General features: G+C 46.4%; 1 long non-coding RNA gene across 2 annotated transcripts; it reads left to right on the forward strand.

Moving 5' to 3' along the window:
* Positions 1 to 19,009: 19,009 nt before the first annotated feature.
* On the forward strand, positions 19,010 to 24,323 carry LOC135916629 (uncharacterized). Of its 2 annotated transcripts, none has more exons than XR_010568990.1 (3): positions 19,010 to 19,149; positions 20,042 to 20,219; positions 23,328 to 24,323. It is a non-coding gene; the product is annotated as an uncharacterized lncRNA (long non-coding RNA). The 2 variants fall into 2 exon arrangements; XR_010568989.1 differs by having other exon boundaries at positions 19,021 to 19,149; positions 20,007 to 20,219.
* Positions 24,324 to 25,445: the final 1,122 nt, after the last annotated feature.

The raw sequence follows: 25,445 nt of genomic DNA on the forward strand, positions 1-25,445 counted from the left end.
CCAAATTCAGCAAAGAGAACTACAAAGGGTTGAAGAATACAAGCATTTAGGTATCATTATTTCATACGATCTAAAATGGAACAAACACGTGTTATACGTGGCAACACAATCACTCTCAGCGCTTTTTTCCCTCAAACGGTCCCTCAGATACGCTTCACCTAATACCAAACTACTCGCGTACACGGCACTCATTCGCTCCGTTATAGAATACGGCGCCATATGCTGGTTCCCATACACTAAATGTGCCGTAGCGAAGTTAGAGAACGCACAAAGAAAAGCAGCCAGATTCATTTATAATAAATACCGTCGTCATGATTCCCCAACTGAACTTCTACGCTTAGCCGGACTCCCACCAATTAGCGATCGTGCTAGATATCTCAGACTAAAATTCCTGTTTATTCTCCAGAGCAATGCTTTAAAAATAGACAAAAACAAGTTTTTAGTACACTCTAACGCTAGAATTTCAAGAACGAAACAGAATAAACAATTATCTGAGTATAGGCTTCACAATGACATTTTAAGGTATTCATACTTCCCACAAGCTATCAGAGAATGGAATCTGTTACCACAAGAGGTTGTCGATTGTACAACCCTCGATTCTTTTTCGTCGAAACTGTCTGACCATATCTTTGTTGCTACGTGATGAAATATGGTTTTTACATTATGTTTTATTGTCACCAAGAATGTGCATTGTCATATCGCTGTACGTGTGTATGAATAAGCTTGTTTTTAAACCAAAGCCAAGGTCTCTTGTAAACGATTATCTTTGAACCCTGTGTGAATGATGTATTTTCCCTTTCATGAATGTACAATTTCCTGCCAAAGCCTTCGTTAAGGCCTACAACAACAAATGCAAATGCTTGTATTGTAAATGCCCGCCACTTTAACCCTTAGTTTCAGTGAGATCATGGTTGGCTATATAGTACAGCGCTTGTGCTTTCTTTTATTATTAGACTTCAGTTACACTCGGCCACTTAAACCCTCAGTTTCAGTGAGCGCCACGCAAAAATTAGGCCCGCAGAGGGAACCGAAGGTGTCTGTTCTGATGTTTCTGGCAGGCGAAATCTCCCATTCAGAAATGAAAACAAAGAAATGAGAACATCAGTGTGTATGTCGCCATGTGCACACACGCTTAAATATATCTACGGATGTGTAATTACCTGCGGCGTGTAACAAGTTTATACACAATTTCCTGAAGTTCTAACCGTGCTACATTTTAAAAGCCTACTGCAATGAAATTTTTGATGGCATAAAGAGGCCTGTGTAATATATAGTGTGGATATGTAAGAGCCTCCTTGCACAATCTTACATTTGCAATACGAGTGGCAGCGTCATCAAAAGCTCGCAGAAATAGTCTTGACACTGGAACTGAAAAGATTACGTCGCCATTACTTCTCTCAGGAAGTGACGCAGGACCTAAAATGTGCGGCTGCAGGGCATGACCTCAGAGATTAGGCGGCGCACGCGACTATCCGTGGAGCACTGAAAGAAATGTTGGAGGCGACGGGCTGGGACATACGTCATAGACGCTAACCAGCAGGATCACGCTTGGTCTGCTTAAATGCCATTTACAGGCCGTTCCACGGCTTTGCCATTATTACTTTACTCGTAAACACTACTCATTCATAACCAATTTAGCCGAAAGTGAAATTTCGTTCCAGTTGGCGTTTAAGCCGGTCAGATTTGCCGCATTGAAATAAATGGTATCGGTTTTGCAGCTGCTTCTACGTGAGGCAATTTCAGTGAAAACGTCTTTCCTCGGGTAGTTGAGCTCTATCAGAAAGAGATTGATTTGTAGTTCATGCTAAGCGTATCTTTTATCTGGTTGGCACAAAACTACACCTGTAAGGAGACATTCTTCATGGCTGCTAAGAGAGAGAGAGAAAGCAAGGGTAGGGAAGGCAGGGAGGTCAACCAGAACAGCATCCGGTTTGCTACCCTACACTGGGGGTGGGGGAAAGGGGAATAGAAAGAGGAAGAAAGGGAGAGAGTCAGCACTGAGTACATGTGGGAGGGACACCTTACACAATGACACTATAAGCGGTCTCTTAAGCCCGTGCACTTTAAGTACCGCACTAGTGCACGAATCGCTTTTCGAGCCAGTGACGGTTGTGGCCACGGTCCGAGTATCTTTGACTCGGTGAATGGTCTCGAGTCTAGTCTGTGTAAAGTTGCCCGCAGAGGGAGGCGGTGGACATCGTAGCGAGGGCAGGTACACAATACGTGCTCGATGGACTCCTCGCACCCACAGGAGTCGCACATCGGGCTCTCGGCCATTCCCATACGGTAGGAGTATGCGTTCGTGAACGCCACTCCCAACCACAAGCGACACAACAAGGTTGCTTCGCCGCGGGAAAGGCTAGGTGGCAGTTGTAGCCGTAGCGTGGGGTCCAGTTGACGTAATCTGCAATTGAAGCCACTTGATGTCCAGAGATCTTGGGACTTCTTGCGCGCAAGTAGGCGAAGTTCTCTGGCAGCGTCCGACCTCGCCAAAGGTGTTGGACGCGTCTTTGTATCTTCGTGGGCACACCGGGCAGCCTTGTCAGCTAGGTTGTTGCCGACGATGCCACAGTGAGCAGGAATCCACTGAAATACAATGTGGTGTCCTCTTTCCAGAGCATGGTGGTGCAGTTCCCTGATTTCAGATGTCATTTGCTCGTAAGTTCTGTGACGTAACGCGGACTTGATGCTATGAAGGGCTGCCTTGGAATCACAAAATACGACCCACTTCTCTGTTGGCTCTTCGGTGATGTACATCATAGCGGCATGGAGAGCTGCAAGTTCTGCCGATGTAGATGTAGTCGTGTGCGACAGTTTGAATTTAACTGTAACGTTCTTGGCTGGAACGACGAATGCGGCAGTTGAGCTGGTAGGTGAGGTTGAACCATCGGTATATATGTGTATGCGGTCATGATACGTCTGGTGCAGTAATAGGAGTGTAAGTTGCTTCAGAGCCGGCGATGGATGATTGGACTTTTTTGTAATTCCAGGAATATCAAAATTCACTTGAGGCTGTCGCAGGCACCACAGGGGGGAGGAAGGCTTCGCCGCCGGTGTAAAACTTGCTGGTATGTACTCTTGATGAGCGTTAATCATTCGTGAAAAGGTCGCTTGAGGTCTCTCGGCTGGTAGGGAGGCCAAATGGTGGTCGGGGATCCTTGACAGATGGCGAATGTGCGCTCTGAGAGAGTCGACAGCTACATGTGTCTGGATTGTATGGTCTCCTGCGATGGCAATTGTTGCTGCTGTTGACGTGCACCGAGGCAGCCCCAAACACGTGCGTAGGGCTTGACCTTGTATGCTCTCCAAGGTGCGAAAGTTCGTCTTGCATGCATTGGACAACACTGGTAGGCTGTAACGTAGGAGTCCGAGAAACAGAACCCTGTACAGCTGCAACATAGAATGGACTGGTGTACCCCAGTTTTTCCCGCATAGAAATTTGAAGACTTGAGCAATGGCGACTAGCTTCTTCTTCAGATAGACGCAGTGAGGGCTCCACGAGAGGTTGCGGTCAATGATGACGCCCAGAAACCGATGTGTCTTAACATAGAATACAGCTTGACCATTGATGGTAACAGGATACGATGACATTTGTTTCCGCGTAAAACCAAGTAATGCGCACTTCTCAGTAGACACACTGAGGCCTTGTTCTCGGAGATAAGAAGCCGTCATGGTTGCCGCCCGCTGAAGCCTGGCTCTTAGCTGAGGGCGAGTCACCGCAGAGGCCCAGATGCAAATGTCGTCGGCGTATATTGAGACATGTACTGTCTGCGGTAGGTAATCCACTAGTCCTACCAGGACGAGGTTGAACAAAATAGGGCTCAACACTCCACCTTGCGGCACACCACGGCAGATGTAATGGTCTGAAGTTGGGCCGTCTTCGGTCTGTAAGAAAAAACGCCTTTCAGTCAAATAGTCTTGAAGCCATTGATACATCCGGCCACCAACTCCAACAGCCTCAAGTGAGTTTAGTATGGCCTCATGGGTGACGTTATCATAGGCTCCTTTTATATCCAGAAAAAGTGCCGCAGACAGGCGCTTGAGGCTTTTTTGATTTTGGACCCATGTTACGATGTCAATGACGTTGTCTATGGACGTGCGACCCCGACGGAAGCCTGTCATGGCGTTCGGATAGATGTTGAATCGTTCTAGGTACCATTCCAATCGGGCAAGAATCATTCTTTCCATCACTTTGCCGACGCAGCTCGAAAGCGCAATCGGACGATATGATGAGATCTCAAGCGGTGACTTTCCAGGTTTCAGAATGGGGATCAAGCGGCTCGATTTCCATTGTTTAGGAACGGCGCCGTTCTGCCAAGACTCATTGTAGTAGTTGAGAAGCTCATCACGTGCCTCATGTCCAAGGTGGCATAGGGCAGCATACGTGATGCCATCAGGTCCTGGTGACGAAGAACGCCTGCAAGTCACCAACGCAGCATCGAGCTCTTCGAGTGAAAATAGCACGTTGATTTCTGGTACACGTGCCTCAGGGATGTCATTCAATGCTGCGTCAGTAATGATGGCCACGGACCCAGCAATCCGTGCGCAGAACTCTTCAGCCAATTGAAGTTCCGAGCGAAGTTGGTAGAGGGCCAGAGCAGCGAAGGGCTTCCTTTGATGCGGAGATGAGCGAAGACCCCTAACCGTTCTCCATATGTGCGAGAGCGATTTTCGGGGATCAAGCGACTGACAGAATGTTTTCCATCGCTTATCTTCCAATTTATCCATGCGACGCTGGATTTTCTTTTGTATGCGCCGTGAAGCCCTCAGATCCAAGACGGACTTCGTGCGCCGATACCTCCTCTCCGCCTGTCGGCGTGTCGCACGCAGCCTATCCAGTTCCACGTCCAAGTCTGTTCGCCTTGTTGACCTTGTAAGCGAGCACATGGACGTTTTCAATGCCTCTGCGATTGTTTCTTCGAAAGTGTGTGAGAGGCCTTCCCGACAAGTGTCATCCATATCCTTCTTAAATTTTGTCCAATCAACTGTACGCAACACAGTAGAGGAGCGTTGGTCAATTCCTCTAATCGTTATGTATGTTGGAATATGGTCGCTTCCATGTGTTTCTACGTCTGTAAACCATTGGACGCTCGAGGCAAAGCGCCGTGACACCAAAGTCAAGTCCAAGCAGCTACTGTAGGTCGTGCCTCGCAGAAATGTAGGGCTGCCGTCATTTACACAGCACAAATCATGGTCGGCAGCAAAGGAGGCAAGGCTCCTGCCTTTGGAGTCCATTTTAGTGCTTCCCCATAGCTGGTGATGCGCGTTGAAGTCACCTGTGATAACCCAGGGACCATTGTTCATTAGTAATATTTTCTTGAGTCGTTCGCCGTCAAAGTGACCCGCTGGGGATATGTAGGCACCAATTAGTGTAAATGACACATTCTTCTTTTGGACATTTAGGCAGACATATTGGTTGTCGTCATGAGGCTCTATTGCGTTAGCGACATATGTGAAGTCCGTGCGGATGTAGATGATCACTTTCGTGCTCGCACCGCGTGTGGACGAGACGAAAGATTCATAACCGGACAGTCTGAGTGGAGTTGATGTATTTGGTTCGCAAATGACCAGTATGGGGAAGCGATTTGTGAAAATGAATTGGCGAAAGTCTGATATACGGGTCCTTAGACCCCTGGCATTCCATTGAAAGATCGACGCACTTTTAAGTTCAGTGCGGAAGGGGACTATTGGTCGAGCCATGGTGCTTAAACGATGCTAGCAAGCACTGGATTTAGTGCATCCAGTATTTGCAGAGCGCTTCGAGCTGCTGGTGTTTGCAGCTTGTTCAGTATAATGCGCATTGTATTAATTAGCGATTGCAGCATATCAGCCACCTGCCTGTCTTGGTCGCACACATCGCCGACAGTAGACGTCGGGGGTTGTCCAGCGAAAGTTTGCTGTGATTCTGTTGGTGAATGTTGTCGTTTTGGTAGAGCCGGCCAAGATTCGGCAGATGTGGCCTTCTCAGTGGACTTGCTCTTCGCGGTCCTTTCCACATTGTCTGGCCTAGGCGGTGGAGGAGGAGGTGGTGTTGTAGGAAGTGGCATGCGCCTTCCTTGAGAAGCCTGTCTTGAGGAGCGCCGGTGACGTGAACGTCGCTTCCTGATTTTTTCGGCGGCTTCGCGATGAGATGAATGATCTCTCGCCATCTCTTTCAAGATGGCCATTTCCTTCTTAATATGTGGGCACTTCTTCGATGAAGCTTCATGCGATCCTCCGCAGTTTGAACACTTCACCACAGTCGCGCCACATTTATCTGCAGTGTGGGGCTCTCCGCAGCGGGGGCATGCTGCCTGATTTTCGCAGACGCTGCTCACGTGTCCCAGTTTCATGCATTTGCGGCACTGGAGAGGTTTCGCAATGAAAGGCCGCACTGCATGTCTGAAGTGTCCAACCTTGACATGCGAGGGTATATGTTTGCCCTTGAATGCTATTTTCACGCAGCGTGAACTGCCTAGCCGCTTAACATCAACGATGACCTCATCATTGGCTGGCTTGATAAGAATCGGCAAGTCGTTATTAAGGATGGCGACGTCTACGTCGTAGATAACGCCGGTGACTACGTCAGATCCCAGAGGGATGTAAGAGCGCACCTGAATGCCATCGAGGTCCGTTACGCTGCGTAGAGTGGTCAAAGCAGCCGCATGCTGGACATCAACCGCCAGAAGATTTTTTCGGGTGTTCACTCGAATGTCCGATATTTCATTTGGCACCAAGGCTTCCAGTGACATCGACACAGATTGCCTGTTAAGTAGCTTCATGTTGACGTTGGGAAGCAGGGGCACAAAGATGATGGTATTGGCGTCCGGCCTCTGTGTCTGTCTCACTGTTTCCGTGCTTGACGATGAGGACGTCCTGGTGTTCCGTCGCTTCGCTCTGCGGCTCTGTACAAGCTGGAAGTCGTCATCGGAAGTGTCCTCACTGCTGAGAGAGTAGACATGGGTGTCCTCGCTGTCGGTGTCGCTCTGCTGACCGATCCGCTTCCTGGAGGCGGCCGCCGCTGACGCCGCCGTCGCCGGCAGACGTGCGGGGTCGTCCACTTCCATTGCGACTGAGCAGGGAGCGAGGACCAGCGGATGAACTTAGGTTTTCACAGAAATAACCCGGAGCTAGAAAGAACAGCGCTGTATCAAAAGACACTTCGTCGTCTATGGGCTGCTAACATGCCCATAGAGACAGGCCACACACAGGCAACATAAACACTCTGCTCAACCCCAAAGTGCTGACGAATCACGTGTCTTCAGCAATCGCAAGGCCGCGGAGAAAGTCATATATAGAAGTAGATCAGGGGACAACCGGATTAGGGCAGTAGAAAAGACCTGTTTTCTTGTCTCAAATGCCGTAATTTCTCATCATGAGGAGCATTTAGATTTCGAAGCCGTTGGAAACGTCAAAGAGCAAGGGAAGCTATATTGTCTGTATTGAGCTTCTGTTACGAAAAGGGAATTTCGTAACATAAACTAACATAACAGTTTCCAAGTACGCACCAATCGGCCATACACTCCACTTACAGTGCGCGCCAACCAGTCCGGTAACGTACTCCACAAAGGAAGTCAGAAATGGTTTACTAGATTTATCCTCATTAAAATGGTGTCGTGCTCATTTTGCACGCATTGTTTGCGACATTGGTCGCTTCGACGTGCTTATTCGCTCCTGCAATGCAGCTGTATTTTAGGCCAAAATATAGGTAGTAAAGATCCATATGAGCGGCATGCGCTTATAATGCGCGCTACGTGTTAAGTTCTATGTTCATTTGCGGCAGATATTTCGTGCTCACTTACTGAATGCTTGTATAGCATGCGTATTGAGCCCGCTTTTAACCTGCAATTATAAGGTATGCTTGATTACCTATATGTTTCATTTCTTTGGTTGATTTACTTGTGGTTTCTTTTTTCTTCTAGTTATTTCGCGCATCTGCTTATTCTTTAAGATTACATAGTCGTGCATGCGTTTATTTTTGATGTTTGTGGACTTGCAGGCAATTCGGTGCCCTATTTTTCCAGCTGCAGATTGGTTCATAAACAACATCAACAACAAGGAAAAGAGAGAAAGAGATAAAAGCAAAGGAAAGACGGAAAGGTTAAGCGGAGGATGTTCGGTTGTCTACCCTGTACCAGGGAAAGAGAGTGAAGGTGTGAAAAAAAGAAAAAGAAAGGAGGAAAGTAGGTGAAGGAAAGAAGGAAAAATGTAGAACTGTCTGTAAGCGCCACATAGTCATAAACAATGTCAATGTCACAAAAACAAGGTGTCACCTTCGCAAGTGTTCTGCCTTCGAAGCGTGTTTATTGACTGGCGCAAAATCATCGGTGGAGACAATAGCCGAAATTTCTGCCAATCAGGCGCCGCTCTTATGGATACTGCAATTTGGGAATAAGTACCTCTTGATGCTGCCGCTAAGCACATGGCTAATAAAATTACATTGAAAGACAAAGATATATCGTGGCGTAATATCTCATGGTTCACTGTTCTGTTGTCGCATGCAGCTGTACGCACAAGATGTTACTACAGATTTTTACAGCCCACACCGTTGAGCTGCCAGAAAAACAAAGTTAAGGAGTCGGAACATCAAGGCACCTTTCTATAGGACGTCAGTAGCCGGCACATTTAGCTTCCGTGACCTACAAGCAAATGTTACAAGCAAATGTTAACGCCCACAAAACATTATTTACCGCAGTGTGGGACTATATAGTATTGTGGGATTTTATTTGTTGGCTAGTATTAGGCAATTGTGCAGTACTTACAAGTTTTTCTAGTATTTACCTAACCTGGTCATTTTCACTTCTGTCATCACTGTATTCAAACAGTCAGTCAAAAATGCAAACGGCCTCGTTCCCTTCGGCAACGAAGGTTTCGCCGCCGTTACCCTGATTTTTCAAACCTTCCCTCGTAGACTTATAAGGGGAAACACCGCTATTATTGCGACAAGCTGTTAAGATCTAGTAAGCCGGGTATTCGCTTCAGTACCCTACTTAAGCTAACGTAACGATACTCTTCTATAGCCCCATTTCAATTGTCACGAGCAAACAGGAACGTTTACGGTGACTACATTTTGCACTCATGAGCTGAAGCTTTTAAGACATGAAATGATAATGGTAAAATATGCGAAAAAAGCACCTATTGGATTAATGAAGGGTTAAAATGGCGCTTACTTATTGCAATGCCAATTTCGGCAATTTGTAGTTGTCGCCATGGTTGAATGGCGAGAGACATAGAATTAAGATTTAGGGTGGAGAAAGCCAAACGCCTAAAATATATATGTTAAGCAAAGTACAGCGAGTGGGCCCACCTCTTTACCGCATAATCAAGCAGTATACCTGCGCATAAATCTGAACATATAACTAATAGTTACGACAGCCGTTTCTGAGAAAACTAATTGATTCTGGGCCAACCTGTGCACCGCCAACTCAAGAGACTCAACACAAAAATGTCACTCGAGCTTCGCGTCTTCGTCCCCTTCTTTGTCACCTCTTGTCGCGTGCCAGCCGTCCGGTTCTCGAGCAAAAGCCGTGGTCTGTCAGCACGTGGCGTGGTGTCACGCGCGGCCCAGCGTTGCGGTGCCTTGCTTGACGCATCTGGTGTGTGACGGCTTTTTGGGACACATACACCATAGCGGTGAACGCTGTGGAGGCTAGAGAGACTTCTTGCAGTGGCTTCGTTCGCACTTGGATGTAGTTCGACGTTTTTTGACCGCAATTGTGCTCAGATGTCTTTTTTATATAGTCTCGGTATTGAATGTAACATGTTTTAATCCTTAAAAAGAAACACATCGTGGCACACGGCTGCTATTGCGTTGTTTTAGATAACTTTTTTTCTGTTCTTTTCTGGTTCTTTATTTGCAATCCGTCGCAAGGAGCCTCACGCGCATGCTCGCAGGAGCGAGCGCCATTGGCGCGCAGCGAGGCACGGACGGAATGCTGCGCGAAGCACAGACGAAACGCGCGGAGCAATAACATTTCTTAGCGGAACTTCTTGCGTAGCTCCCACAGCACTGACTGCTATGCATGGAACGGAGTACAGGATGCTGCGGGCGTCTTTTGGTTCTCGTAATGATGGAGGCAATATAGTGTTGCCTCATAGTTATCTCTAAAGCCTAGGTTACCGGATGACAAACCTCCAGTTTGCTACCCTACACTGGGGAAGAATTAAGAGGGGACAGAAAGATAAAAAGTAAATGTACATGCAGAGAGAGAGAGAGCGAGGAAAACACACACACACATGCACAAACATAAAAGAATAACGCGTAGTGTCAGTGTCATTCAGCTTGGTCGCAGGAACGGAGGAACTTCAATATAGGTTCTTCAGTTGCTTCCCAGCTGAGGACTGTTAAAGCCGGCATTCCAAGGTCGTCTGATAAGAAAGCGGCCTGTCGTTGAGGCGTACCAGCGTTCATGTTAGAACCAGCGTTATCGCTAGCGACGGTCTCTGGGTGCTGTAGCGTGGACAATGACAGAGGACATATTCGCTTGTTTCTTCACTGCCGCAGCCGTCAGAGGCAGCACTGTCAGTCATTTGGATGAAACCATCTTTAAAAGATGCACTGAGCCACGGCTGGCAAAAAACAGTTTTCCCAGTTCTAGGTAGCCCAGTTGAGAATGCGGAGCCAGTTCGGTGGGTCCAGACGTTGCAGAGGGCAATGCTGGAAACCTGGCGTGTTCCACTTTGATTGTTTTACACTAAGATCGAGCATGCGAAGATTTGCTGCTGCATCCTTTCCTGACAGTGGCGTGGGTTCCTGGACGCCATCTTCGTGAGCACGTCTAGCAGCTTCATTGGCATGTTTGTTCCCATAATGCCACAGCAGCGCAAGATACTGAAAAGTGACGTAATTTCCTTTCTATGCTATTTGATAATATAGCTCTCTTATTCGCACCACTCGCTGGTCCTGCAGTCCACGCCGCAGAGTGGATAGCAGGGCTGCCTGAATTATTGCCTAACCACAAAGTTCCGACCTTTGCGGTGGACAAACATAAACAGTGCATAAGATTATGCGTTGCACTAGATTAAAATGCAAAAAATTTCATGAATTGATTTCAGTTTTATAACATTTAATCAAACGCTTCACGAAGACTTTACATAGATTCCAAAATGAGCGTTTATTCTGCCTAGTTAATTTTTATTAATTAAGAGGAAGCTTTAGCTCAGAAGCTCCTATCTAAATACATGTAAAATAAGAATTCATTTTTCTCGACAACAACGGCACCAAATTTGGTAAAGTTTGTTGCATTTAAAAGAAAACTTAAAATCTAGTGACTGTTGGCTTGGAATACTTCATTTAGGTCCTCAATTTTATATTAAACATTGGCGAAAATGAAAAAAATTTCAGCAAACGAGACTGTCAAGTTTACAGCACTGTAACTCAGCAAGAAAAAATGATATCACATTTCCGTGAATTGCATCTAATGCTACATCTAAAGCGAACAAAATTTATATGCTACAAATGAATCTAAAGCAATTCGGTAATATCGAAATAGAGCTTTTGCGGAACCCTTGTACACAATGTAACAAATTCACTTAATATACAAATTCACATATCGAATTTGTACACTTTGAATTATCTAATGGATGCCGTTTACAGAACTGCGATATCTGTTCTTGATGCAGAGCTATTAATTTATAAACTTCGGGCGTCAATTTTTTCCGAACTTGCGAATACTTGACATTTTTTAAACAAAATTCAGGCATTAAATCGAAATTCCGCTTTTAACAGTCACTAGAATTTAACGACCTCTCTTAAATGCAACAAATTTTATTAAAATGGGCCCAGGGATTGTCTTAGAAAAACTTTTTTGCCTTTTACATGTATTTGAAAAGGCTGCATCGGAGTTGGGCCCGAGTCACTTCGTAACCCGAGCTAAAGCTTCCTCTTAAAGCTCACACAGGCATAAACTTTATTTTTTTAAAGGTAGCTGCACTGCACATCGTGCAATAAGCGATGCTAATCTTTCTTCGAACTTCCTTCCGCAACAGAGGATGTGACAATGGTGGGGAAGGAGGGAATTCTTCAATATGTGGAGTAATCTGTGCACAAAAGGGCGAGATTTCTGAAATAAGAGTTTGCCAGTGGTTGTACACAACTTAGGAAGCTCTCTTTTCAATTGATGACGACAATATGTTACCGAGACAAAAATAAAAGCACCTCTAAAAGTAGCACTTTTCTACGTTTTCAAAACATTAAACGGAGGAATACACTCATGGTCCGAGTGGGAGCTAGCAGTAGGGTGACTCGTAACAAGATCCTCCTGCGGTTCCCCGGTGGCTAATTCAATGTCTTCCAGGATTTGTGTGATTATTACGTTTTTTCGCCAAGTGTCTGCTGGTTTGACGGATTGTCCGCATGCACTAGCACTGTTTGCGTCACCGCGGTGACTATATGTTTCGTAATTTTTGAGTACGCCGCACGTGGCTGTGAATGAGGTGAACATAATCAGTTGCCAAAAAAGTTCGGCATTAAAATAAGGTCGTTTTTCGAACAAGCTCACCTTAGCTGGAAAATCATTGAAGCTTTTTTTAGATATCCGGTGTTTCCAGCGCCCGCAGGGATTTTAAGATGTCCGACGATGTGGTGACGTCTCAACAGACGCCTTGTCGCAAGGCTGTTATGACTGCTCGTGATTCAAAAGGGAGCACTTCTTGATTTCAGGCCCATAGGTGTGTATCAGGCGCGTTTCGTATTGCAGCCAGAGAGGACAGATAGCGTCGATAACTGCGTGTATACAGTCATGGCAAGTAGCCATATATACCATACATTGCGACGAGTGGAGATTTAGTTTTCTTTCTTGCGTGTCCTATCGGTACGTTTACTATCTAGCTTACAAACAACTTTTGAGCAATGTTTCATCGCTCATAGCCCACTTTAAAACTTTTCCCTTCAACTTTACCACGCACGTGTCTCCGGAATTCAGGTTCATGGCCCGTATCACGGCAAGGGGTGCTTTCATTTCACGTGTCTACTTGCATGTGCTTTTCTTCTCGCATCTTCATTTACCCCCCATTATATATTACATTTCGAGTGGCAGGCCAAGCTATGCTAACCTCTTCATAGAGCATTATTCTTCTCTCTCTCTCTCTCTCTCTCTCTATTTTTTTATTTCGCTTTCATCAATTCAGTCTCATCTACCAGGGTCTCTGCACCTAACCCGCCGTGGTTGCTTAATCGCTTTGTCGTTGCGCTGATAGGCACAAGGTCATGAAATCAGAGGGGGAGGAGGAAAGAGATAAGGAGAAGGCAGGGAGGTTAACCAGAATAACGTCCGGTTTGCTACCCTACACGGGGGAATGGGAAAGGGGATAACAAAGATAACAGGGAAAGAGAGGAGGGAAGGAAAGAAGGAAATTGCGGTGAGTTCGCTGACGTGTGTGGGCTTACAGAAATTTCATTAATAGTCACAGATGGTCGCACAAGCCCGTCGTCCTTAAGTAGCACAAAAGTGCCTTCACCGCTTTATGGGCCGACGGGCGATGGGGGCGCTGTTCCAACAGCACCTGCACAGAAAGCGGCCGATTGTCCAGTTTTTGAAAGGCTTTGGCAAGTTCTTGTCTCTCAGGGGTGTATCGTGGACAGTGGCACAGCAGGTGGTCGATGTTTTCTTCGGTGCCACAGACCTCGCATGCTGCGCTGTCACTCATTCCAATTAATTTAGAGTATGCCTTTGTGAAGGCAACTCCTAGCCAAAGGCGACAAAGAAGCGTAGCTTCACGTCGAGGAAGTCTGAGTGGAGGTCGGAGTTGCAGGGAGGGGTTTAGTCGATGCAGTCGTGTAAGTCGCAAGTTTGGCGAGTTCCACTCGGTCAGTGTGAGACTGCGTGCCAGGTGTCGAAGCTGCATTGCGGCGTCTGTCCTCGAAAGCGGAATTGGAACGCTGTGCTCGTCATGATGTGCTGTGCGAGCAGCGTTATCGGCGCAATCATTGCCACTGATTCCACAATGGCCAGGTACCCATTGAAAAACGACCTCGTGACCTTTTTGTTGGACATGATGAAATCAGATGTCGGTCACAGTGGCTCCATTCCCATAGAGCCGAAATGCAAAAACGCCCGTGGGCATTGTGTGCTCTTTAAGAAACCCCGGATGGTCGCAATTAGTCCGGAGTCACCCACTCATTATCATATCGGGCCACTGGTACGTAAAACCCCGCTATTTAATTTTTTAGACGTAACAGTTAATGCTCACTTCTATAGGCTAATGTAGCTCAGAGTCCTCTGGCAGAAATGGTGCAAACTATTAAATTAAATTCGAAAATTCGGGCAAATGACGCAACCACAGAAGGGTAATAAACTGAAATATGATCAATTCGCAATAGGTAAACATACCTTTCATGCTCTGAACCGACGAAGAATATTTAAGAGGATTTCCAGCTTCCTGTTTTCCACTGTGCACGCATAATGACAAGTTAATAATTATTCTTGCTACACACAAACATGAAAGAGAACGATGCCTTCTTCAATACCATGATTGGCTTCCGCGCTAATCTTTCTGTTCAAGATATCATGCTTCAGCTCAAAACGAAATTATCGAAGGCGTTAAAAGCTCCAGGCTGGGCATCACAGCCACCTTGGGGCTTGACCCAACCAAGGCCTTCGATAACGCCCCGCATGAGGCCATACTGACCCAACTGGCACAACTTCAGGTTGGACACCGAACATGTAACTAGGTCAAAAATTTCGTTACAGGTCGCACGGCCACCATCACCATCGGAAAGTTGCAGTCGCCAGTTATTCACTTCAGCAGCAAAGGCACGCCGCAAGGATCGGTTCTGTCCCCTTTTGTGTTTACATAACGTGACCTTGCTCAGACTACCGCCTTCATTGGCTAGCATTCCCAACCTCAAGCATAGCCTTTAAGCAGACGACATCACCCTGTGGTTCACCGGGGGCAGCGATGGGGTCATCCCAGACACGCTGCAGCAAGCCATCAACGAGGTTGTGGCATATGTAGAACCACGTGGAGTGATCCCCACAGAAATCGGAGATCCTTCTATACAAGCCTAATTGAGGAGGTTGACGTCCACATCCTCAGCCTCTCCCCTCCCCCCTCCGAGATACAACTCCACGTACATTTGCAATGCATACCTACTGTACCTTGCATCCGTATGTTTGGCTTATGAATCCACCAAAACGGCATAAACACGGTGATACTCAAGCAATTAGATATTCATGTACGCGAAACCACTCGCCTCATTGCACGCATCGCAAATTAACATCACCGCATGAAAGAAAACAACCCGATACGCCTGGTAACCGCCTACGCCCTGAGCAGGACCACCTATGTCGCCCCGTACCTCAGCCTCAGACTCAAGGTCAGACTCGATACCATGATCAAGAGGGCCTGTAAACAAGCCCTACATCTACCCATCTCTACCTCTAACAAGAAACTGGACACTCTCGGCATTCACAACACAACAGACTAGCTTATTGAAGCTCGGTGCATTAGCCAATACAAACGACTTGCCAATTCTACCACGGGCAGGCACAGTCTAGGTACCCTAGGCATAACCTACACCACCCGATTCGGACCAAAACTACCCGTCCCTCCGAACTTTCGCGCTCAGCTAGTTATCCCGCCCACACCTCGCTATATGCACCCTGAACACAATCAGGAGCGATGCGCAGACAAAATTTAACGACTACAAAAGCACTACTACCAAGCCGCTGACGTAGCCTACGTGGACAAAGCGGAATACCCCTACTAGAACGCCACCGCGGTCGTCATCGTCGCGCGCTCGCAGTACCGCCTCGCCGCGACCGCGTCAACCCGAAGGAGGAGAAGAAACGGCCATCGCTTCGGCCTACGCCTCTACTAATGCACACTTCATCATCAGCAATTCCAAAACGCCCATTTGCAACTATACGAGAGGACTGATAGCGCCCCAAGCGCAGAATATACTCTCCGGCACTCCACCCTCAAGGCAACGCCTCGTCCAGATCATCTGGGCCCCTGGTCACTCGGGTCTGGCTGGAAACAAAGCCGCCCACGATGCCGCCCACGATGCCGCCCGAGCTCTCGCACACCGGGCGCATCATCCTTCTCCTGCGTCTTCCGGTGCTGACCAGCCCTCTGTTCTGCTTCGCTGTCACGCGCGGTACGGAATAGTGACGTTCAGATAAATCCACCTTCTCTACCGCAGAGAGTGGTTAGGCTACCCCCGGTACACAAAACACTGTATAAATCTTAATCCACCATTTGGCGACAACTTCAGACACGAATTTTCCCAAACCCCGTGATGTACAGCCGCATTTACCCCGATGCATTACTCCCCACTCTGCAAAGCGTGCGAGGCCCAAGCTGACCTCCATCACACTATCTGGCAATGCCCCAAAGCCTCACCGATCAACACCCACCGCATTAACACTACACGCATCATCACTACGGCCGAGCAGTGGGAGACTTTTCTGCCCAGCTTAGACCCAGAAGACCTCTTGGCCCTCCGGATGGGCGAAGACGCCAGCAGAAAGAAAGGAGTGACCGCCTTCTTAGGAAGGGGGGGGGGAGGTCTGGGGGTTAGTCCTTCCACCCCCGGGACCCCATCAAGGACGCAGTAAAGTTTTATCTCTCTCTTGCTATAATACTCAGTTTGCCCATGCGCAGGTGCCAATGTGTGGCACTTTGGTGCCACAATAATTGTCTCTTTGAAGTGCATTAAAAATTATGCATTACTTGACTTGAAGTCTGTGCTGTCGTTTAAAGAATGAAAACTGAGAAGCGGCGTTAATTGAACCCGACTGTTAAGAAGCAAATCCCAGACTTCAATTATACAAGTTGAACGCCCCAATATCCAAACTTATCCTTTCGTATTAAAGCACCATGAATCACTTCAATATTTCAAATATTTCGTTAATGAATCAATCTTTCTGTTCAACGTAAGTGTCACGTCACTGTTATCCTGACATAAGCACACGAACGTGAGCCAAGCCAAAATGAGAAGCGAAATAAAAGAAGTAAAAGAAGACAAAAGAAATGACCCATAGGCCGCGCGAAGGCACACGCATAAGCTTACTCCCACGGCCGCAAAGAAAACAAAGTTATCGTGGGCGGTCTATTATCATGAGGTGATGCACATACATGTACATATGAACTATGGTGGAAGCTGACGAAGATCATAAAGGAAAAGTCATTTCAATGGGCTTTGCGTATCAAGGAAATTTAGAAGGACGTGTTTCGAAGCAGCAATATCAGTGTTTATCTATTTTTAATTCATCTCAATATTTATTTCAACTAAGTGCAGAGAATGCAAGCAAACAAGAATGCAAGAATAAAAAAGAACTTTCGCGTTGTTTGCCCCACATACGTCACGGTATAACTCCGTTTTCCTCGCTTTTCTTTTCTGGTTCACACACAGTGAACCCTGCAGAAAAAACGTAAAATCGCCCTCGTGCAAGCACGGGGCACTGCACGCACGTGCCCATCAACATTCGCCAGCGCATTCTGTTTCCACTTGCTTCCCGCTTGCTAAAACCCTTACGCGGCGCTACGCAGCCGAAGGCACCCTGCTCTCCAAACCATTTCCCCATCACCACCCAGCAACTCACACTCTCGGGGCCCGCTTCTCTGCAATAGTAATTGCGATGGAGGCGGGAGAAAGGACGCTTGCGTGCGCAATAATGCTTTTTTTTCTTTTTTGCATATTATGTTTCTTTCCATCATCATCAGCTTTATTTGGACGCCGAGATGGCTTAAGCACACACGAGACAGAAGGCAAATGCACAAATCAAAGGTAAAGCGCAGTTCTCTCCCAAAATGTGTCGAGAAGTATCAATCCTCAAAGAACGCGCTCAAAGAACATTCATGTACAGCGTGGGGCACTGTGACAGAAAACAGCGCCTGCTCAACGCTCAACAGACCATAGCACTTTGCTCCGAGAGCTATTTTTGATAAATGTCTAAGAATGGTGACCGAAACCAGGCTTCAGTGAAGTAGGATACGAGGGAGGGGGAGATAAACTTGAACTTTTATGAGGAGGAGGAGAGTGATACATTAAAATGATAACTCTTGACATTTTGGTGAAAGTGCGTAAAGGGAAGGTATCTAACTGCGGCTCACTGTGAAGTCTCTGTGTTCTTCATTGAGGCTGTGCTCCTGCTGTGTTGCTGGAAAGTGACATTGCATGAAATCGCCTACAACTTTGGTGTAATGTCTTCTTTACATAATTTGCCGAGATTAGTGTAATCGACTCTTATGATACCGCACGCGTACGCTAGAGGTTGACCGCCCACCACGGATGCGGGATGTCGTGAGTTCTGCAACCGCTTCCGAGGTTGAGCATAGCGCGACGTCACGCCAAATCGGCCACGGTGAGCTTTGGTTCTATTATACCACCATTCTTCCGCTAGAAGAAGCGTCGGGCACATAACTGCAGGCAGAAACATTCCGCTTTATCTTCCGGTTACGAATGGGCGCTGTGCTCGTATGATATCTCAACAATGTTTTATGCGCTACTTCCCTCAAGGATGCGCTCGCAGAGGTATTCTGTTCTGTAGATAAAAGAAGAAATAATAAAACAGAACATTCAACAATCCAATGAAGCCAATTTAATGAAGTCATGCACACAGTGGCTTCGTTTCAGCGAAACGGAGGTGCTAGATGAGTCCCAAGCTGGACTAGTTTCATCGTAACTGTTTGCTTTCTTGAGGCATACAATCTACGACTAAACCTGCAACTCTCTCGTTCAAAGTATTCCGCGGCATAACCGAAGCCGTTTATACTGGGCGCTCTCAGATGTGCTCGCCTCATTTACCGGCAAAGCACACTGATCCTGTTAATTTCTAAAATAGTTTTGTCCACAAGTTCAGCTTAGTGCACAGTACAGATCGCCCACCCCCCTACCTCTTTACTCTGGTTATCTACAATTATTCTTCTTCCCTTCTTCAGGGCGAATTTAATTATGCCGTTGTTTTATGACACAAGAATACCGCACCAAAAGCTTTCCGAAGTTTTCAGTCTATGTGATATCTGCAATCGCGTGTACTCTTGTCCCGTCGGACCCTTATCTTCACACGTATTTCCCACAAAAGACGGGGCAAACACCTGCAATCAGCAAGCGATAGCGCTCGGGCTTTTGCTCGGCGGCCTGACACGCGCCACCATAAAACTGCACGTCTTTGCATCCGTAGGACGCCGCCTGTCTACCACGAGTGAGCAAGGTGCACGGACAGGGTTAGTGAATCTATGCTTTGGGCTCATACTTAACGGCTTGTGACCAGCTTCGCCTCGTTTGCGCATTGCAATTTTACCATATTAACCACTTTTATTGGTTGCGCTTCGTACCATGGTTAGCGTTGCTTTGTTTGAGCTAGGTGGAATTGACATACGCGCAAGATGTTTTTAGAAGCCCTAGCTCTGCATAATTTCATTCAATACGTATCTAAATATTGGCGTCTTTAGTTGTTGCTGCACTGGAAGAACCTCGTTCATGTTGAGCTACATTGGTTTCTTACCGCGTCCCTTGCTCATCTTCGGTTGTATACATTCATGGTATATTACATTTGACGCTTATTGTTGCGGGACAAGATATGACCCAAAGGATGTAAGTTGAACGTATAATGGTTTCCAGCAGGTACGGACGCGAGCACAAGTAGAAATGGACAGGACAACGCTGGACTTACAACTGAAGTTTATTTCGAAAACATTCCACAAATCTCCCTGTCCGTTCCCTGTCCACATTCCCTGTCCGTTTCTACTTACTTGTGCTCGCGTCCGTACCTGCTGGAAACCATTATACGTTCACCATGCACCAACTGGCCCAGCAAACTACTCTACTAAAAAGCATGTAAGCTTTTTCAATAATGTACCCCTGCCAGTTATTTCAGCTTTCACTAATACTCTTCGCCAAACACATACATCTGATTATCTTATTCTATTCGGATAACATCCGTGACTTTAATAAAACTGTAAAAATGGCTTGAAACAAGAAAATAATCTATTTGGAAAGTCAGCGTTACATATCAAAACATATTCACGTATTGTCGGAAAGCACTTCTTGAGAACCTAAACCAGCTTTTCTTTTTTTTCAGTCCCAGATTATCTGCAAAATATTTTCCTGTTGCAGGCACTATGACTACACTTCGTCAGATTTTTATCATTGCTGTACTGGTGGTGTGTCTGCTGGCCCTGATCATGGCAGCGCCAGCCAAGAAGTGCCCTAGCTTCTGCAAGAAAGAATGCCTGAACCCAGTTCTTTGCCCACCACAGTGCCAGCACTGCATGATAGATCTATTGATCTGAAGGTGAGCTCGTGTGTCGCGGCATGCGTTAATGTATGTCCCTGACACACGTAAGAACCCGTCATGCTTCACACGAAGATCGCGACGTGCCAGAGCCAAAACGGGAATGCCTATTTGCGTAAACTGCCAAGCAACATGTATATTCACGTAGAGAGCATGTCAAGTCGCTGCCGCGGGAAGCGCAGCCCACGCACGCATGCGTGCACGGGATTACTGCCGCGACAGAAAGTGGAGTACATCAAAGACAAAGCGTGCGCTCAGCACAATGTATACTGCAGAGACACGCGCCCGCGTTCTTTGGTCTGCTTCTGTCTCTTGATTTCATTGTCTTGTTTTAGTTGTTTTGTTGCGCGGGGTGCGCAAAGTGACGACATGCGGCTGTGGGCGCTTAGTAAGAAAAGCCACCAAGCGTTTCAACCCGATAGCACGCTTCACAAGCGCGCACGCTCAGACAGTAATAGATTAGATCTTGATGGTGGGGTGTGTGAATAAAAGAGTGCCCTCGCATGCAAGGAAAGAGCAAACAGTTGGCTGGAATGGGCAGTAATTCTATCGAGAACCGCTTCTTTCGCCATTCTTGTGATCTAACCGAGTTCTGAGTTCTAAGAAGTGAGGGCAGTTAATGATGGCACCACACATGCGGGAACAGTGTCAAAAGTACTGTTAAGTACGCCACAGCTGGTTTTGTAAAGTCGTCAGAACTCAACAACTCCGCCGTTAGCCACACGTAATCGTGTTAATCACCACATTCCTAGATTACCAAGAACTTTGCTCCCATGTGCCCTCTGCAACTTCGTAGAACACTCCATAAACAGAAACGAACACGTAGTTGGTCACGAAAGAGACGACAGTGGCATGGGCAGTAAATCAAGACAAAAGGGGACAAAATTCTTTAACTGGCTGCCTGCGGATAAACTGTGTGGTTTGCGCGAAGCTCGTATGTGTTCTTTTTTTTTTGTAGATCGAGTAAGATTTGAGAGCGAAGAAACGGCAGTGATCTTACCAGTTGTAACCACCTGCTGGCTACCCTGTGACGGGGTAACGCGTTAATGAAAGGTGAAAGAAAAGGGAGCGAGGACACCGCAGGCTAATACACGCCTTTGCTCTCTGTCACTTCACTTATGTGGCTGGATTATTCAAATAGAAGCAGGCAGAACTTAACTAACTTAATGTGATGCTCAGGAAGCTCGTTACAGTAGCCCTAGGGATACCCAGTAACGCTGCAACTGACAAACTCATGAGTCTAGGGGTGCACAACATAATGGAAGAAATCGCGGACGCTCAACAGCTAGCGCAACACGAAAGATTGACAAAATCACGAGCTGGCAGGAACATACTACAGGCAATAGGTGCAGAACTGAATACATCAAGGAGCCCAATAGAGGGTGAAGTAGAATTAAGGACTGACGTTAGGAACAACATCAGAACCAACCCTCTCCCCAGAAACATGCATCCAGAATATAATGTCGAAAGGAGAAAGGCAAGAGCTAAAGCACTCTTGCAGGAAATAGAACAGCAGAACCAATTGGCAGCTGTAGTTGATGCAGCCTGGGTGAAAGGTAAAGAAGCATATACGGCCATTGTCTCAAATTATGAAGGGAAGGTGCAAGATGCTATCACTATTTTTACCAAGGACCCCATGGTGGCGGAACAAGTGGCAATTGCTCTAGCCATCAGGAGTAATAAGTGGGCCTGCATTTGCAGTGATTCGAAATCCGCTATAAAGTGTTTAGATAAAGGCTACGTAGGTGGCGTTGCAGCGAAACTTTTTGAAAACATTGGGATTATGAGAACTGAAATTCGATGGTTTCCTGCGCATATGGGAAAAGTGGACGAGTCTCGGATAAACCTCAATGAGGTTGCTCATGACTTGGCACGCGGACTTGCTAACCGTGACAGTCACAACCGAGCCGTTCACCATCAAGGCAGGGAATTTAGAGATCATTTAATAACATACAATGACATTACCAAACACTACTATTTAGGACGCAGGCAATTCCCATCGCCACATTCAAAACTGAACAGGGCTCAGGCAGTCTCACTGCGCTTATTACAAACAGGTACATATCCCACACCGTACACCATTAATAAAATATATCCAGAGAGGGAGATTAGGATGAACTGCAACGATTGTAATGGCATCATTGGAATCAGACATATGCTGGCGGGGTGCCCCGCGACTCTCCCCAACCTCATTGAAGAATGGACACAGTGGGAGAAAAGGATTCAAAGCCCATTGTTTCAGGACCAACTAAGGGCCGTCCAGAGGGCCCATGATGTCGCTGAAAGGCTTGGCCTGACAGTGCCAACGTGGGAGCGGCCCGCCTTGACTTAAGAAGTCGAGCCTCCGGACCTCATTCCAATAAATGTTTTCACACACACACCGCAGTGTAGATGCATGGTTGACCTGTCAGCTGTAAGAACCACCGGGCTTACCTGACATCTATTTACCACTACGGGTGTTGCTCCAGGACTGTTCGTCTGTAATGATAAGGCCAAAGTCCATGTGTGCTCTGGTTTGCTAAAGCATAGCAAGCACATGTTAAAGAAATAGCAAAAACAAAAAAGAGCGTTTGTTTCCACGCCCCTCTGACAGGGAAGTTTCAAATGAGCAGATGTTAGATGTTTCGTCTTAGAGAAAACGGCTGTGTCGTTTCAGTTATATCTGCGGAAGAAAAGAGATGTGTAACAGAACCGGCGTATAGACAGTGTTTGCCCAGTAGTATCACACTTAATTGGAACCATGACAGTGTGATCGCGATGCAGGCTTAACTGGATACAGCGGCCTGATAATTACACTAAGTTCCTCACAGCCGTCGTCTTAGTATCGTTATTTTGGCCATATTACGCATTCAGCAATTTTAAGTTACTTCGTTCATGTTTAAAGACTGTACTCGTATAGCATGGTTTTCATTCGCCATGAGGATACAATAAAAAAATTAATTTACGGCGTTTTACGTGCCACAACCATGATCTGATTATGAGGCACGCCTAGTGGGGAACTCCGGAAATTTTGACCACCTGGGGTGAGGATACAATGAAGCGAAACGGATAATTTATAGCATAATTTTTCAGCATTTCTTAATTCACCACATGTGCCTTCTATTTCAGAGGCGATGAGCTGCTTTAGGTGCTGATGGAAGCCAAGTAATATAGGCACCCTGCATCGGCCAGATGGCACTACGACTCTTTCAGTTATCACACCAGTGTCACCGACACCAGCCGCTATTGCTGCTATGAAAATGAAATATTTGAAAAGCAAGGACACAGGCTCATGCTTCATCACTCGCATGAGTGCTACACGCCGAGCTTTGCCGATCTTGATGGTCAAGATTGGGGTCGTTCGTCCTGTTGTGTTCAAGCACGATCATGCCTTATCATCGCAGCACGGCCGGCGTAGCTTAACAGTGGCCGATCCCGGGTTGCAGCGCTGCTGTCAACTGGAAAGCTTCAGCGCAGAGTGCCTATATAGGCTGTTGCATCGCGAACGAACACAGCCGAAAGGTTGCTTCTCAATCAACTCGAAACATATATGAACTTTGATACCATTCTAGATATCCTTAAAAAGCAACTAACAAACGAGTCATTAGACGATACAAACAAAGTTAAGCAATTTTTGTTGCGTTGTAATGCATATGAGACTAAATTGTTTTATATGGATCGAAAGTAGTTGTTATACATTTCCTTGTATTTACTGTTTCACATATTAGACATTTGCACTGCACATAAGTAAGGTCTCATTGGATGGATGTTTTTGTTAGTGTTTATTTTCTTTTCATTAATATAAATTATAAATGTACAACGTTCTTATTTTTTTCATTTGTTTACGACACGCTGATTTAATGACTGCATGCTGCGAGATGGTGTTACGCAAAAATTTCATATTTTTTTGACACTAAGTGCAGAAATCTCAGTCATTGCTGTACCTTTAGCTTCTGCGCCTTTCTTCGTGTGATTCAAAAATACAAAAAAGCATTTAGTCTTTTGCATCTCTTCGTCTACTAGCTACTAGCGCTGAGCACAATTTGCACATTTTTCTCACATTACAGCTATAATTAAATATTTTGTATGTGTGGACTGCAAGTAATAAAGAATTGACATGCCGTGTCCTCTTTCTTGTATACACACCAATTTCTCAAGATTAGAAGTGGGAATGAGAACCGGAGAACCGTACTTGGCGACATTACGTTAGGAAGTCGCCTACGACTCACAGTCTCATGTACTTTAGGATTTTTGCCTCAAGCTGGTTATTGTTTGAAACTAGTCACGCATGAGTTGTTTTGGTAAAGAAAAATGATCCTGAAGTGCTTGGGGGGCCGATAATACACTTGGCTGGGAATACAGGCCATAGGATGTTTCACCTGGTGATTCTTGGTGTAGGTTAACGACGCGTTCTATTGAGGCGCGGCCACACGACACAACATCGTTCGTAGCCTTCAGCTGCTTGTGATTATTCCTATCGCTTTACTTCATCGGCTGAGTAAGGTGATGTCAGAAACCCTGTTATATCACAGCAGGGACGTTACGACTAATTGCCGTATATGCGTATATCATTAGAAGGGAGGACCCTCTCGACGTTGCTAACGGAAAGTTGTTAAATACCGGCCGGTCTCTCAAAATATCATTTTTTATTACTGCGCATTGAATTGCGCTGGCGCACTAGTGTGAAGTTTGACAAATGGCCGAAGGGGCAATGTGTAAAATTCCTGAGAATTTTCGCGACCGTCATCCTGTTGCCAGGTGCAGCATGTCTTTCTAATTAGCATTACCAAAGTAACCTATTCATTGACATATACTTGAACGCATGAACCGAGATATCATAGCTATCGTCTGTATTTGTATACACTAGAGTGACGCATTTACAGGACATGTGTCTCCGTAGCTACAGTCAATGAGGAGCCAAAGGCTCGGCGATGTTACATGCTTGCCATTTCATTCATCTCTTAAGATGAACTTGGCAACGAAGCCACAGAGAGAAAAGCTACAGTTTGGCTATGAAGTACTCTGTCGTATACACCAGAACACCGTGAATTAAAAGGGCGCCGCCATATTGACGAGCGCCGGTCGCGCCATCTATCCCAAGCGCCGCGAAGTAGCAGGCCTGGGCTGCCACGGCGGGAGATGCGACCCGGCGCGAAAGCGAAACTTGGGCTTTTTAGCTGGGCAGAAGGCGTGTTTCGCGTTTTTTCTAACCTGTCATTTTCGCTGTATGGATTATATCAAACTTCA

Source organism: Dermacentor albipictus, chromosome 5 (assembly GCF_038994185.2).
Source record: "Dermacentor albipictus isolate Rhodes 1998 colony chromosome 5, USDA_Dalb.pri_finalv2, whole genome shotgun sequence".
NCBI classification, from domain to species: domain Eukaryota; kingdom Metazoa; phylum Arthropoda; class Arachnida; order Ixodida; family Ixodidae; genus Dermacentor; species Dermacentor albipictus.